Source organism: Myotis nattereri (assembly GCF_964212035.1).
Source record: "Myotis nattereri genome assembly, chromosome: 3".
In the NCBI taxonomy this organism is placed as follows: Eukaryota; Metazoa; Chordata; class Mammalia; order Chiroptera; family Vespertilionidae; genus Myotis; species Myotis nattereri.
In genome coordinates, this window is record NC_138077.1 from 54,312,247 (window position 1) to 54,329,776 (window position 17,530).

A 17,530-nucleotide genomic window follows, 5' to 3' on the forward strand; every position below is an offset into this window, starting at 1 on the left:
GAACTGGGTGAAATAGCAAATGTAAGTTTTGGAGTAATTTGTTTTGCAGCAACAGGTAATTAATCCACTCCTCTTTTCTCTCTGAGGCATTTCCTCCCATCTTTTTCGCGTCTCATCTTGTCATGGCGTCAGCTTCTCAGAGGACTGAAACAACATAGGGATCAACAGATGACAACAAAACAGCCAAGCCTTACTGAACGTCGCAGTGGCAGGCGCTCCTAACCACCTATTACTTTAGTTAGTGCTCACAACAGTCCTGTGTGACACTGTTATTGTCCCATTTTATAGGTGAGGAAACCGAGACACAGGGATGTTAACTCTCCTGAATGTGGAGAGAGAAGCTAGAAGAGCAAAAACAGCTGTGGTTACAGCAGGGGGTTCTAATTCCGGCTCCGCTGTGTGACTGGGGACAAGCATGTCACTCCTCTAGCCTCAGTTTCCTTCTGTCTACGATGAAGTTACTGAAATAAGCTGTCTCCGAGGTCCCTTTCAAGGATAACAGGATACCACTAGGATTCCAAGAGTTAGACTAGCAAAACGAACATGTGAGAGAGAAGATCACACAGACACATACACGTGTGTATGTATATAAATATATGTGACCCCAACGTCAACTGGAGTCATCCTTTCCTTGGGGTTTAAAGACATTAAGCCCCCTTCCACCTCCTTAATCCAGTCTAATGCTCTCCCTAACACAGAATCCTTTGGTGACACGTGGGAGAGGTGATGCTCTGTGCCACTCCCAAACCTTCAAAATCCCCCAAACCCCCGCTCCAGTTTCCTGCCTCCTGGCATCTTGGACTCCGCCCTGCACAAGCCTGCTCTGTTCTTCTCTCTGTCCCTGTGTCAACCCACATGTGAGACATGGCCTTTTCCTCCTTCATCCCTGCCAACACGCCCCACCCCCATGAGGCACCCACCTCAGCAGAACTCTGACGTGGTCTCCAGGTCACTGGCCACACTGTACAGCAAACAGCTGCCTGTCACCGAGCACCAGGCAGTCTTTCTATCCCTGCCCAGCTCGCCTCTCCCCCCAATCCCCTTCACCCAGCCACCCAGGCCTCCCCCTCTTTCGGCTGCATAGGGTTACCAGAGAAAATACAGGATATTCAGTTTAATTAGAATTCCACATAAACAACAAATACTCTTTGGTATAAGTATGTCTCTAATCTTACATGGGGGATGTTATATTAAAAAAAATCCATTGTTTATGTGAAATTCAAGTTTTACTGGACATTCTATATTTTTATCTGTTAAATCTGGCTGCCTGTCCTTTTCCAAGGCTTCTCCTTACCCCTCAAGGTCACTCCTGGCTCTCAGATTCCGTTCACTGTATAAGTCGGAGCAATTCTAATCTCCACCAGATCTCATTCCCAAACTCAGCCCAGGTTCATGCCTGCATTTCTAAATCCCTCAAGGACATCTCTGCTCTTTCATGAGTTTAGTGCACCGACAGCTTACAGCTTCTTCCAGAATTTCTCATCCTGTTCTCCTAAGCAGCACTTTCCCCTCTGCCGCTGCTGTAAGTCATCTTAAACTCACAGAGGCTTCCCGGCTGACACCAGGGTGTAGGAAGCCAGTCAGTGCCTACACAATGCAGACAGCACTGCTAAAGAATTCGCTGGCAGCCCTGGCTAGTTTGGCTCAGTAGATAGAGCATCGGCCTACGGACTGAAAGGTCCTGAGTTCCATTGTGGTCAAGGACACATGCCTGGGTTGCAGGCTTGATCCTCAGTAGGGGGCATGTAGGAGGTAGCTGATCAATGATTCTCTTTCATCATTGATATTTCTATCTCTCTCTCCATCTCTCTTCCTCTCTGAAATCAATAAAAAAAAATTAAAAAAAAGATCCGCCGGCAGAGGCCAGTCACTAAGGAGAACAAGAGAGGGGGCCCAGGAGGCTGAACTGGGTGGGGAGAGGCCCTGGGGACAGGCACACAGCTCCCCACTTCCCAGAATCCATCCCTGGTGTGAGCCATCTGAACCATGTCCAGCATGGCCAGTGGTGAACCTGAGGAGGGGCGGTAAAGGATTAAAGAAGACAGACTAAGAGAATACAGTTGGGGCCAAGTGGGTCACTTGTGCCTGGATGAGGACACAGTGACCCAGCCTGTAAGCCAAAGCTTTATTTTACAGTCAGATCACACAAAGCAAAACAAGAGGAGTGGTCAACATGTTTACAATGTTCTTGTGAGTTTCAAATCTATTTTGTTACTCAAGCTTTATTTTGGCAGCACTTGCTGCACCTCCCACAGCTCATTAGCTACCTAGGAACAAGGGAGGACTATAAGGTCAAACTTAATTGTGCTAGGAGGGCTCTGCCCTCCAAGCTGGGACTTGCCTGAGGCTTGACCCTGTAGCCGCCCATTAGTGTTAGGGAATAGGGGGAACAGTTTTGATGCCAGATAAATGTGGAAATTTTCTGGTAAAGCTGTGTTCACTTCAGAGCCTTTAATAGGCCAACACACGCTGTGTCCAGGAGGAGGCAAAGAACACAGCCTTCTCCAAACCGCAGTGGCTTTAAGATCTCTTGTTATATTCACGCAGGAGTGTCTTGCTCTGGGAAAGGTGGCCTTTAACTCCCCTCCCCTAATTCTGGTTCCAGGCTCACCACTCTGCCTCCTTTAGCCTTCAGATACTCAGAGGCTGTGAGCAGGACACCCTACATCTGATCTCTGGGAAGGGACAGTCTCCAGTGAAGACTAATGGATTGGAACAGGGAAGAATAAAGCAATAGGTATCACTCATTCGTCCAGTGGGGGAGTTCCAGCCTGCATCTCCTTTTCTCTTCTTCGAACCCCTGTGTCAACTAGTGCATTCTGGTTTATATATCTGTTGTCCTCAGGGGTTTGGTCAGCAGGAATCACTTCCCCAGAGGCTGGATAGTGACAAGACCTGGCTCTAGGCTTGGCTGAAAGAAAAGGCCCAGCCAAAGTGATCAGTAGGCTTCTTGTTTCCTCCCACAGAGCACCTTCCAACTCTAGAATTATGGGCTTTAGGAAATGTGGATTTTTTTTTGTCCATCTTATTTTTCTTTCTTTCTTTTTTAAAATATATTTTTATTGATTTCAGAGAGAGAGAGAGAGAGAGAGAGAAACATCAATGATGAGAGAGAATCATTGATTGGCTGCCTCCTGCATGCCCCCCACTGGGGATCAAGCCCAAAACTCAGGCATGTGCCCTTGACCAGAATTGAACCTGGGACTCTTCAGTCTGCAGGCTGACACTCTATCCACTGAGCAAAACCAGCTAGGGTTCATTTTATTTTTCAATTACAGTTGACATTCCATATCCTATATAATAAAAGCCTAATATGCAAATTGTCCCCTCAACCGGGAGTTTGACTGGGAGTTTGACCAAGGGGTGGGGCCAGCCAGCCACCTACTGAAAGGAAGGCCTTGGCTGGCAGCAGGCAGCCGGCAGCCGCTAGGGACCCTACCCATGCATGGATTTTATGCACTGGGCCTCTAGTTATTTTATATTAGTTTCAGGTGTACAGCATAGTGGTTAGACAATTATATACTTTACAAGGTGCCCCTGATAATTCAAGGACCCACATGGCACCATACACAGTTATTATAATACTGGAGGCCTGGTGCATGAATTTGTGCATGGGTGGGGTCCAGCTGGCCCACCCTGATCAGGGCCAATCGGGCCAGGCTGGCCAGAGATGGGGCCCAGGGCAGTTGGCCGGATGGCCCTGCCCCCTGGTCAAACTCCTGGTTGAACTCCCGATTGAACTCCCAGTTGAGGGGACAATTTGCATATTAGCCTTTTATTATATAGGATTATTGACTATATTCCTTATGCTGTACGTTATATCTCTGTGACTATTTTGTAATTACCGATCTTTACTTTTTAATCCCTTCACCTTTTCACTCAACCCTGCCGTGGATCTTTCATAAATGTTCAGTTTTCTGAGGGCCAAAGGGGTCGTCCTGGGTCAGCCATCATAGCAATGGGAAAAATACCAGTTAGCTGCCTGCATGCACGAGGAAGGAGAGAGGTGAGAGAAAGGGGAAGTGCAACAAGGAAGAGGCGCCATGAGTCAGGGAGGTGGGAGATCAGACGTGGACAGGAGATTTGGTAGGTGCCCAGGCCGGAGGGCAGTGGGGACAGGAAAGGGGTGGGAAACAGAAAGGCAGAGGAGCCAGGCTGCTGTGGGCTGGGCTTCGGAGCTAAACCCAGTTTCAGGCTGAACCCAGAAGAACCAGCCAGGAGGAGACACGTGCCGTCGCCTGGGAGATTGAGCTGGCTGTGGGTCTGCGCCCTGGTGGGGATCTGCAGGGGCAACGGAGCACCACTCGGACCTCTCTGGGAAGAAGGGGCCCACGGATGGTGGAGGCCTGACTGGGGTCTGGGTGATGGCAAGAAAGCTCTGGGAACTGAGGACTCAAAGCTTCCCCTGCCCCACCTTCCCATCGGACATCCCTTTCGTCAGCCACTGCCGTAGTCCTGGCTCTTGGACCCATCCTGGTGGTGAGAGGAGAGGGGGCTCCGGGTGGGCCTGTGGAGAGTGGTGTGACCCCTCTCTGCCAGGGACCATGACACTGGCTCCATTTCCTCTTCCTGGCCCCGGGGCCAGAGCTCACAGCCACTCCTCTATCCCCAGTAGACAGGAGCTGGGCAGTCCCCTCCCTGAGCCCCGTTTCCTTCCCAGTTCTCAGAGAAGTGCAGATTGAAACTGAAACATTGCCTTACTTCCTTGTTCCTCTTGGCACCTGGGTCACTGTCGTTCTGGCCCAAAACACTCATTGTGCCAGCACCCTCCAGAATCAGGGACCCACCCAGGTGGAACTCAGAGTCCGACAGCATCACAGCTGGAAGGACTTCCAGGCTACAGGGACTGACTCGTCCAACCTCATTTCACAGACGAGGAAACCGAGGCACAGAGTGGGGAGCAGCTGCCCCAGGTCACACAGCGGTGAGAGTGTTCAGGCTCTGGGCTCTCCGTGACCTCCCTGAACCAAAGCAGTGCCCTCGCAGAGAGCCCCAGGGATCAAAATGCAGAGGTCACTTCGTCCTGCCTCCTGCCTCCACGGGGTCCATGACAACAGCAGCCACTGCTGCCTCGTAACCTCTGGTGGGTGCAGAACCACCCTGGCTGCCCACTGAGTCCCGCCTGGCTCCCTCCCACATTTTTCTATTCACTGCCTTAACATAGGGCATTAAGCAGATGGCTTCACCTAGTTGAGCCTCGGTGTCATCTGGAAAAGGGGTGAATGATCCCACGAATTCTTCTTCACAGAGGTTTTGTAAAGCCAAAATGGGATTCAGGTGCAATAGCCCTCCGGCTGGAATGTGGAGGCCCCTCCAAGGTAACGGGAAGAGGCCATCTGCACCAGTGACAGTCGGCGCTGAGCAGGCCAGGACTCTGTGGCTGCCTTGCCCCACCCACCTCTGGCTTCACTGACACCGTTCCCTTGTCTGAAGGGTCCTTCCTCCAATCCTCTTTGCATCCATCTGACATCACCTTCCTTTTGGGAAGAGACAGTGTCCCTCTGGTTTGGGAATCAGATGGAGCTGGGTTCAAATGTGCACCTGTGGTCGCAACAGCTTCCCCTCCTCTTAGGAAAAGCCCCAGGTCCTTGAAATGGCGATAAGACCTACATCTGTGTTCCTTCAAGTGTCCGCCTCCAGCCACCTGCCTCTGCCTCAGCATCCCTTGGGGAAATAGGTAGAAGTGCAAGTTCTCTGGCTGAGCCTTGGTGGAGGGCGGACTCTGGAGCAGACATTGATATCAGCTCCCCGCAGGAAATTCTTATGCCCATAGAGTTTGAAAAACTGAAGGATCTGACTCCTACCCAGATTTCTAGCCCCATTTTACTCATCCCTCCCCTCAACCCCAGTCCCTCTGGCCTTCCTCAGATCCTTGACTAGGCAAAGTCTCTATCCACCCCAGGGCCTTAGCACATGCCATCCTTCTGCTCACAGCTGTCTTGCCCCACCTCCACCTGGCTCACTAGTGTTCCTCCCTCAGTCCAGCTTAGGCTTCTACCTGCCTCCTCTCCCCCAACTAAAGTAAATGCTTTGCTGCTTTTCCCTCGAACACTCCGCACTTTTCCTTCACAGCATTTACCACAATTATAATTATTTGCTTGCCTTTCTGTTTAATATCTGCTTCCTATCATACTGAGGAGGTCAACGACCGATAATCTTGCTTCCCACTGCTGCTCTAACCCCATACCTGGCACAGATGGGCGCTCAATAAACATTATTTACACAATGAAACAGCCTCTGTGTTTATTTTTCTCATCTGTAAAACAGGATAACGCCTACTTCAAAAAGTATATATATATATATATCTTATATAACTCAACACCAGGAAGACAAACAATCCAATTAAAAATGGGCAAATAACTGGAATAACCACTTCTCCAAAGAGAACATACAGATAGCCAATACACATGAAGAAATGCTCAATGTCACTAATCACCAGGGAAATGCAAATTAAAAATACAGTAAGGGGTGTGCAGGAGGTAGCCAATGATGATTCTCTCTCATCATTGATGTCCCTATCTCTCCCTCTTCCGTCCTTTCTCTGAAATCAATAAAAACATATTAAAACAAACAAAAAAACCCACAATTAGGCATCACCTCACACCTGCCAGAATGACTATCATCAAAAAATCAACAAACAACAAGTGCTGGGGAGGATGTGGAGAAAAGGGAACCCGGGTACACTGCTGGTGGGAATGCAGACTGGTGTAGCAACTGTAGAAAACAGTATGGAGTTTCCTCAAAAAAAAAAAAATTAAATTAAAAATGGAATTGCCATTTGACCCAGCGAACCCACTTTTGGGAATATATCCTAAGAATCCTGAAACACCAATCAGAAAAAATATATGCACCCCTATGTTCATAGCAATGTTATTTACAATACCTAAGATCTGGAAACAGCCTAAGTGCCCACTAAGATGAGTAAATAAAAAAGCTGTGGTACATCTACACAATGGAATACTACACGGCTGTAAACAAACAAACAAAAAAAAGGAACTCTTACTCTTTTGGACAGCATGGGTAGACCTGGAGATTATTATGCTAAGCAAAGTAAGCCAGTCAGAGAAAGACAAATATCACATGAACTCACCTATATGCGAAATCTAATGAGCAAAATAAACCGATGAACAAAATAGGATCGGAGACATGGATGCATAGAATAAACGGACAGATCTCAGAAGGGAGGCGGGTAGGAGAGAAGGGAAGAGATTAACCAAAGAACATAGATGCATAAATGCATAACCCATAGACATAGACAATAGTGCAGTGGGCCTGGGGTAGGCTCCACATCACTAATCATCAGAGGCTAGGTGGAGGAGGGTGAAAGGTGGGCGGGGGGAGGGAGAAATGAAGGACATCTGTAATAGTGTCAACAATTAAAAAGAAGTTCCGATGAATGATTAGAGCTAATATGTCAAAATGCCAAGCACAGTGAATGCTCAACATATGGTGGCTTGAAAAGTCAAATGAGATAACATCATGAAAGAGCTGGCATAGAGCTTTATTGTTAGTAGCAAGTACATTCTCTGTCATGAATGGTTTGTTCTATTTTCCTACCTGGGCATGTCAGTGGCCTTTGGCAGCTTCTGACTGGTGTGGGTGAAGGGCAGAGTTTGTGTGGCCTGGGGCTGCCTGCTGGAGGGACATGCCTATCCAGGAGCTGGTTGAAGCCCAGAGGAGCTGGAGGGCATGTGGCTGGCAATGCGCAGTGCACGGAGGCTGGCTTCTCTCTGCTCAAGCAGAAGGATGACTGCAGGCTGTACGTGTGATTCCAGCTGACTCTCAGCCAGCTTTTATGGGCAACTTAGCTCAGTCATGGCAAAGATGGCCTGTGCTGACTCCTCACCCCACCAGACCAGAGGCTCCCCAAGGCAGGTGGCTAGGTCTTTCTTGCTCTCTGGTTGTCTTTCCTGCACCCAGTACAGAGAGAGGCATGCAGTATTGAATGGATCTATGGATTAATCAATGAGCAAAATGGCCTGGTGTGGTGTGGGTGTGTTTGTGTGTGTGTCAGGGGGCTGGAGAGAGGATGACTTCAGAAGAGGCAGTGGAAGGCAAGGATCTGGAAACCTGGGAGTGAAGAGAGGTTAGGACAGTGACGGCGAACCTTTTGAGCTCGGCGTGTCAGCATTTTGAAAAACCCTAACTTAACTCTGGTGCCGTGTCACATATAGAAATTTTTTGATATTTGCAACCATAGTAAAACAAAGATTTATATTTTTGATATTTATTTTATATATTTAAATGCCATTTAACGAAGAAAAATCAACCAAAAAAATGAGTTCGTGTGTTACCTCTGACACGCATGTCATAGGTTCGCCATCACTGGGTTAGGATCTGCATAATGCTGGACAAGTGACTTAACCTCTGAGTGCTGCGGGGAGGAGGAAGTTGGGGATGACTGGCCATGGCTGTTCCTGTGAAAGCTCCTTTTCATTGAAATGACAATTTTCACCTGCTGGTTCCCACCCACCTTCTCCCTCTCACTTTCCTCCATGAACTCAAAGTCCTCCATTTCAGATAGAAAACAGACACCCACTCCCAGAAAGAACCCAAACACAAGCACTTTCTGCACAAAGCACTCCCCCCCACCCCCCACCACACACACACACACACACACACACACACACACACACACACACACACACACCAGCCAGCACATGGAGATGAGAGATGTTGCTTCTTATGAAGCAGGCCCACCGGGCTCTTCCCTGCACTTTTCCTCATTCTGAGGTGTTCCTGAAACAGGCCAGTGAGCCAGAACAAGTGGAACAGGGAAACAGACAGATAGCTCAACAAACTGGCAGAGCCACTTACAGCAGATACAAAAGGCCACCTCTGTGGTAAATGTTTCCCTCCATGTCCCGTGTGGTTCAGGGTTCAGGATCTGGAAGAAGAGCCGCACACAAATGAAAGAGAAAAGACAAGAGATAATTTGAGAATATTGCAGGGGCGGGTGGGGGGCAGGGGGCAGGCGGGTAAGTCCAACTCAAGGGGAAGGACTTACCCTGGTGCTAGGCCACACCAACCATTTTATAGTCAGAGGTAAACAAGGTAGTGGTTACCATAGTTACATTGTTCTTGTGAGTTTCACTTGTTTTGACCATAGTTACACTTTCTGCACTTCCCTCAGCCCATTATCTTCCCAGATAAGATCTAGGGAGTGTTATAAGGTCAAACCTAATTATGCTAAGAGGACTGAACCCTCTAAGCTGGGACTTGTTTGTGACTTTACCAACAGGTCAGTCGGAGGCTTAACCCTATATGGGCTCCCCACACACCTCCCTAGAGATAACATCTGGGCCTCAGTTGTACTTCAGCTCCAGACCCAGAAAAGCAGCAAAACCAGGTCAGTGAGACCAGGGCCCACCGCAATGACTAATGACCTCCTGCCCTGACACTGACCAATCAATGGAGACCACGACCCTGAAAGAGAACACCTAGAAAACTGATGAATATTCTGCTGAAACCCTCCCCTGAGACCTCCCCCACTAAGATCCCTGCCTTTGAGAAAGAGATAAACCCTCAAGACAAAGTACGCAGGGTTTATTCTGCCTCTTACTCTCTGGCTGTCTTCCCCCACTTCTGCCCCCACAGGCATGCATCTCCTAACCCCTAAAGGACCCACAAGACTTGCACCCAGGGGAGCAATGGGCAGTGGCAGCTCACTGCTGGCTAATCCCCTGAACTTGTCCCCAAGGCCCCCTTTTCTCTGACTTCCCAGAGGGCTAAGGCCAGCCTAGGCTCTCCGGTTACTTCTTCTATGCTGAGCCCTTTCTTGTTCCGCTGTCCCCAGCTTTAATAATGCTCCCTCACAGTCACTTGGACTCATGTTGTGAAATTTTTCCTATACAAAGACAAGAACCCACATACAACCAGCCAGCCCTAGGCAGACCCGCTCAGGATCAGTTCCCCTTTCTGGTAACACCCTCCATCCCAGGCAGACATTCTGGATTCCAACCAGGTACCCAAGGGATTTCACTCACATTCTAGGGAATTTGGGTGAGTCAGCAACCAGAACTTCTCACATTTCTCATGGTGGCACACAGGGTGGCAACATTAAACCAGTAGCACCCGACGAAGGGGCTCTGGTTTCACGGCCTCATTTATTTTTTTAACACTCCCTCCACCCCCATATCTGGGCTGCATTCACAAGGGCTGAACCCCAGATTTCACCTCTGTCAAAAGAATGTCCTCCCTGTCCCAGGGACTCTGCCCACAGCTGCCTTTTCCTGTCATTCAGTAATTCAAGGTCTGGCCTGGATGTCAGAATGAACCTGTAGGTTTGCTCAGCACCGCTCCTGGACTCCCCAATTTCTCCTTCCTTCTTCACCCTCTGTATTCATCTGATGAGATGTCATTCTTTAGGTCTTGAAAAGAGTAGAAGTCACTGTTTTGTTTTGTTTTAAATGCTTTAGTCATTTATATGGAAGTACAGACTCACAGGTATGGATAGAAACAAGTGAATTAATTATTTATTTATTTATTTATTTATTTATTTATTTCAGAGAGGAAGGGAGAGGGAGATAGAAACATCAGTGATGGGAGATAAACATTGATCCGCTGCCTCCTGTACGTCCCTACTGGGAATCAAGACCGAAACCCAGGCAGGTGCCCTGATTGGGAATTGAACTCTGATCTCCTGGTTCATAGGCTGACGCTCAACCACTAAGCATGCAGGCCCAGCAGATCACGAGTGAATTTTAATTTTGCCTTTCACTCCTGCCCATGCTAGTGTGTGTGTATGGGGGGTTGGGGGAGGCTCTAATAAAAGAACAAGAGTTTGGGTTTCATATATTTTTAAAAATTAAATCTTTATTGTTCAGATTATTACAGTTGTTCCTCTTTTTCCCCCCATAGCTCCCTCCACCTGGTTCCCACCCCACCCTCTGCCCTTACCCCTGCCACCCACTGTTCTCATCCATAGGTGTACAATTTTTGTCCAGTGTCTTCCCATACCCCCCACACCCCTTTCCCCCCCAAGAATAGTCAGTCCACTCCCTTTCTATGCCCCTGATTCTATTATATTCACCGGTTTATTCTGTTCATCAGATTATTTATTCACTTGATTTTTAGATTCACTTGTTGATAGATGTGTATTTGTTGTTCATAAGTTGTATCTTTACCTTTTTCTTCTTCTTCCTCTTCTTAAAGGATACCTTTCAGCATTTCATATAATACTGGTTTGGTGGTGATGAACTCCTTTAGCTTTTTCTTATCTGTGAAGTTCTTTATCTGACCTTCAATTCTGAATGATAATTTTGCTGGGTAAAGTAATCTAGGTTGTAGGTTCTTGCTGTTCATCACTTTGAATATTTCTTGCCACTCCCTTCTGGCCTGCATAGTTTCTGTTGAGAAATCAGCTGACAGTCGTATGGGTATTCCCTTGTAGGTAACTGATTATTTTTCTCTTGCTGCTTTTAAGATTCTCTCTTTGTCTTTTGCTCTTGGCATTTTAATTATGATGTGTCCTGGTGTGGTCCTCTTTGGATTCCTTTTTTGGGGGGTTCTCTGTGCTTCCTGGACTTGTAAGTCTATTTCTTTCTTCAGGTAGGAGAAGTTTTCTGTCATTATTTCTTCAAATAGGTTTTCAATATCTTGCTTTCTCTCTTCTTCTGGCACCCCCATAATTTGGATGTTGGTACGCTTGAAGTTGTCCCAGAAGATCCTTACACTATCTTCATATTTTTGGATTCTTTTTTCTTTGTGTTTTTCCGGTTGGGTGTTTTTTGCTTCTTCATATTTCAAATCTTTGATTTGATTCTTGTGATCCTCTAGTCTGCTGCTGGAACTCTGCATAATATCCTTTATTTCAATCAGTGTATGCTTAATTTCTAGTTGGTCCTTTTTCATAACCTCGAGGGTCTCACTAGATTTCTTGAGGGTCTCACAACATTTATCGGCGGTTTCTAGAAAATTCTTGAAAAACCTTAAAAGTGTGGTTTTGAACTCTATATCCAGTAGTTTGTTTTCCTCCATTTCTGTCATTTGTGACCTGTTTCTTTGTCTCCGCATTTTTTATGCTTCCCTGTGTTGATAGAGTGGCTTTGTGTGCTAGGTGTCCTATAGGGCTCAGTGGCTCAGCCTCCCCAATTACCTGAGGTGGACACTCTTGGTGCACCCCTTTGTGGGTTTGTGCTCAGTCTTGTTGTAGTTAAGCCTTGATTGTTGTAGGTATCACTGGGAGGAATTGACCTTCAGGCCAATTGGCTGTAAGAATCAGCTGTGTCTGCAGTGGGAGAACTTCTGAGCTGGAGACACTCTTCTGAGGCAAGACTTGCTTCAGTGGGGCTTTGGTGCTCACTGAGTCTGCACCCTGAGTGTGTCCTTATGGATCTGAGGAGTTGTAATCTGGATGGTCCCACTCTGACCACTGGGTACACTGGCTCTTGGATCTCTAAAGAGGTGCTAATTTAGCCTCTGCCTGAGGCTACCCAGCAGGAGCTATGAAGAGATTCCTCTTCTTTGTTTGGGGTTTGGAGGTGCCCAGATGAGGCCCAGCTGTGAAGCAATGCAAGCAGCTTTGGGGCCTTGGACCTTCTTTTGGAAGTTCTGGGTCTCTCTGATTCAACTGCAGTTTGTTAGGTAATTTTCAGGTTGCAAAGGGCCAGGCCTTTCATATGCAAAAGCCTCTGTGCACAGCTTGGGTGGGGCGGGTTCTCAGGGGATCAACAGGGCTGAGCAAGCAGCTATGGCTGCTCCCCAGTTCTACCTTAAGAGACCCCAGGTCTCATTGTCCCGGTAATCGCTGCAAGCACCTCTGAGAGAAAGTCACCCTCGAGTTCTGCCCTATGCCAGACAGTCCAGTTTCTCCCTGTATGAGTCTGGGAACCCAGAGACTCACCCGGAACTGGAGTTCAGAGCAGTCGGGAGCTTGAGACTCCCTCCCGATTGAAAAAGACAACCGCGTCCTCAGCTGCCAGCCCTTTCCACGTGCGCCTTCGTACCTCTGCACTTTACTTCCGCACCTCCTTTGAGTCTCAGTGCTTTTCTATTTCCTTCTAGTTGTAGAATTTCCACTCAGCCAGCCTTCCTGTGGTTCTGGATGCTGTCCATTTTGTCTTTTAGTTGTATTTTTGAAGTGGTTGTGCAAGGCAGCAATTTCCAGTGTTTACCTATGCCGCCATCTTAGTTTCTCCCTGTGTTTCATATTTTTAATGCTTCAGGCAAAGTACAGTGACCTTTACTCTGGTGGCATGGGGTGGGGATGGGTCATTCTTCCCACAGTCAGGGTCCCCTGAAAGCCAGGTCCTTGCATGTATGGGCCTGCCTCATGGCAGAGGGGCAAACTAACCAAGGACAGTGGCCTAATTGTCTCAGAGTGACCAGGGGTTTGATCGCCCAGGGAATAAGACATCCAGGGACTCCCCAGGCAATAACAGCTGTTAAAACATTTTTTAAAAACCAACCTCACACTTAAATTTGGTGAATATAATAATGATATGTAATGTAAACTATTGTGTTACATATCACAATATATTAATTATTACACATTATCATCCTGATGATATTAAGATATCAAAGCCTACATTTGGACTCCCATTGTATAGTAAGGCTGCATCTAGGCTTTCACTACTCTGCGAGATAGTCTGGAGTTAGAATTTTAAAAAAACCCTCAAATCAAATCATGTCCTCCTGGGACCCACCTTGTCCTTGCCCTTGCATGTTATGTTTTTTAGTAGGTTACTATTACTTTTGATTCTTAAAACCTTTTTTTTCTCAAACATGCTCCTCTCCCCCAGCCTCTATATCATATTTCCTGAAGAACTTACTGACTTGCATAATCACTGCATAAAATTTTCGTATCTGGAACCTGGCCAGTGTGACTCAGTAGGTTGGAGCATCATCCTGTGCACCAAAAGGCTGTGATTTGATCAGGGCACATGCCTAGGTTGCCAGTTCAATCGATAATGTTTCTCTCTCTCTCTCTCTCTCTCTCTCTCTCTCTCTCTCTCTCTCTCTCCTCCCTCCTTCTAGAATCAATGAAGCATGTTCTCTGGCAAGGACTTTAAAAATGCATTAAGAACTTATCTACATACTAGAGGCCTGGTACACAAAATTCGTGCACAGGGGGCAGGGGTCCCTCAGCCTGGCCTGTGCCCTCTCGCAATCCAGGACCCCTTGGGGGGTTTCCAACTGCTGATTTACAGGCCGAAACCAGCGGTCAGACATCCCTCTTGCAATCCGGACACTGCATGCACCAGTGACCATACTTTTCATATAGGTGAAAGGCATCTTGCTGTTGTATGGGCAGCTACATTTATTTGCCCTCATTATAAAAAATAGTACATAACATGATCCTTCTGAGGCAGTACTACCATTTCCCCCATCTTATGGGTGGAAAAACTGAAGCAGAGAGAAGTAACTGGCTATGTCACACAGTTATAAGTGTCAGAATCAGAATGTGCAAGCCAGAGTCCATGCATGTCATCATCGCATCATCCTGTTTTGTCAGTGTTAGAGTAGCCTTGCCAGGTTTTAATTTTTTAATCTAAGAGACTGTTCCCAATATACAGGGTAGGGTCCCTAGGCCTGGCCGGCAATCAGGGCCATCTGTGGGGCGACTGGCAGGTGGGATGATCAGGGAGCCCCTGTTGGCACCCACTGTAGCTGGCAGCCTGACACAGCCTGCTGGCTGGCCCTGCCCCCTGATTGCCCCGCTGCCACTGCTGCCTCTGGGGGCAGGGGGCAGATGTTGCCTGGTGGTCAGTGCACATCATAGCGACTGGTTGTTCTGCCCTTTGGTCAATTTGCATATTAGAGTTTTATTATATGGGATAATTAACACTTGATCTAGCCAAGCGACCATCTCCCAGTTTACAGGACTCTGGTGGGGACAGTAACCTCCTAAGCCCTATAGCTAGGCCTGGCCCCCCATCTGCCATCCACAGCTATTCACTCAGCAAGAGTCATACTGTAACCCCCTCACTTCCTGAACAAGCCCCTCCACCCAGAACACCCCAGACTCGGGCTCCAAGCAACTCTTTCCTGTTTCCATGTCCTTTTTCCCTGGGGGGTGGGGTAGGGAGTAAACTAACCTTGTTGAGAACCTTCTATGTGCTAAGCTAATAGGAACTATGGTTACTGTACCATTGTGCCGATGGGGAGGCTGAGATTCAGGGAGGAGTCAGCTTGTCCTTGGTGACTTCAAAGCCCTGGCTCTTTCCCTGGAACACACTCTGCCTTCTGGGGCTCAACAACAGCCCCTCTCACACCTTCCTTCCTGAAGAGAACAGGTGGTGATTCCTCCCCAGGTCATTTCCTAGACCTGGGGCCAGGTCCTGGGCAGTTCATTCTGGACCTGGTACCTCATGGCAAGAGCAGTTTCAAGACCCCAGAAGCTGAACTTTCATTTCAGTGAAAACTTCATGGCGCAGAGATTGCTTCCTTGTGGGGCACAGGCTTACTCATCGGCATGCTCTGGCTTCCTCCCCCTGCCAGGACCTCAGTTCTCCAGGGCTCCAGGGAGTGTGCGGGAGCCCAGGGCTGGGAGAGAACATTCCAAGCGCACCTGAAGTAGTGTCAGGGGGCGGGGCAAGACAAGAAGTAGCTTTTTTTTCCTATAAAGGGAGAGTCTGGGATTGTGTAGGCGAAAAAGAAAATGTCTACGTCTTATTCTTTCCCACCCTTGGAGAGTAGGGGGTGTCAGTTTAAGGGTGGGGAGTTGGAGACATGCCCCGCTGTGGAATGCCTGAGGACAGGGTGGGGTTAGGTTATTTTTAAATATACTGGCCTGTCCCTCTCTCCTTGCCCACCCTATTGTGTTCTCTGGGTTCAGAAGGAAACCAGGAAGTATGACATATATCTTCACTCAGATGTAGCAAGTTTACTTTTGGAAGAGCAGGACTGAAATCGGGGGCAGGGAGAGCGATGGGGGGCCGGCAGTGGTGTGGTCAGCTCCAGGTGGGCCCTGCTCTCCTCTTTTCTCCACTTCTCTTCAGCCCTCCGAGCAGTGGAGGGGTGGTCTCAGCACAGACATGAGAGTTTTCTGCCTGCCCAGCTTCTGGCCTGTGAAGTTTGTTTGATCAAGGGATTAGTCTAGCACATTTTTTTTGGTCACCCAGCCTGGCTTGTGACAGTGGTGACGAGGGCAGGCCTTTTTGGAAACCAAGGCCAGCCCAAGATGAAGTGGGCTCACCTGCTGGGCTTCCCGCAGAGGTCATCCTTATTGTAGTGACTCACTTATTTACCTTTCTCAGACTTTCCTTAGAGACATTGTACTGAGTTGGATAAGTGTCCCCTCGAAATTCATGTCACCCAGAACTTCAGAATGTGACCTCGTTAGAAATAGAGTCTTTGCACGTGTATCAGTTACTGGATTAGCATGGGTACAGCTCCAATGACTCATGTGATGACAGAGGCAGAGACTGGATTTATGCAGCTGCAAGCCAAGGACGCCAGCAACCACCAAATGCTGCGGAGGCTAGGAAGGATTCGCCCCTGGAGCCTTGAGAGGCACACGTTCCTGACAACACCTGATTCAGGATTTCCAGCCTCCAGAACTGTGAGAGGGAGAAACACTTCTGTTGTTTTAAGCCCCCAAGTTTGTGGTACTTTGTCGTGGCAGCCCTGGGAAATGAATTCAGAGATCCGCTTGGATGATCTCCATCAGCTTCCTCCCTTGCCCAATACACACCCAGACTGCAGGGCCACAGACCCAGAGGGCCTGTCATTAAATGCCCGTTTCCTTGTGTCTAGATCCCTCTAGATTGTGACCCTAAGAGGGCAGAGACTGTATCTCCATCCTCTCAGCATCTCCTGTGCCAGACACACAGGTTCATGGAGGAAGCTAGCTATGGAGTGCCAGGGTGGTCCTCCGTCTGAGTTCTGGGGCCTCCACCACACTCAGTGGATTGGGGCTTGCTGGGATGCCTGGCTCTGCCCCCCTTGGCCTCCCCTCCAGCTTCAGCTGGTTCCTCTCCCCAGAGAACTGGGGGAGGAGGGTGGGCCTCACTCTCCAGCTAGGTTTTGCGCCAGGCATTTACTAGTACATTCTTTTCTGTCCTAATCCTCTACGTAAGTGCCTACTACCAACCCCTTATCTTTTTCAAATTCCTTCTGGATCATTTTCTCTAGAATATTCACCTGGGCTATGTATCAAAGCTCAGCTTTCAAATGGAAGGCCTGGCAGTTCGTCATGGATCATGGCTGGGAGTCCACCCAGGAAGGTGTTCTTGAGGGAATTCACCTGTTTCCCAACTCACCTGCAGAGTCCTTAATCTATCCATCATTTAACTGAGTAATCATCTAATTTTACTAGTGGTTTTCTCTTTACCTTTAGACCATCCATATTTGAGATTTAAATATATATATATTTAAATTGATTTCAGAGAGGAAGGGAGGGGGAGAGATAGAAACATTAATGATGAGAAAGAATCATTGATCGGCTGTCTCCTGCCCCCCTCCTCCCCCCCTCCCCCCATACTGGGGGTTGAGTCTGAAACCCAGGTGAGGAATTGAACCATGACCTCCTGGTTCATAGGTCGACGCTCAACCACTGAGCCACACCTGACAGGCAGCATTTGAGATT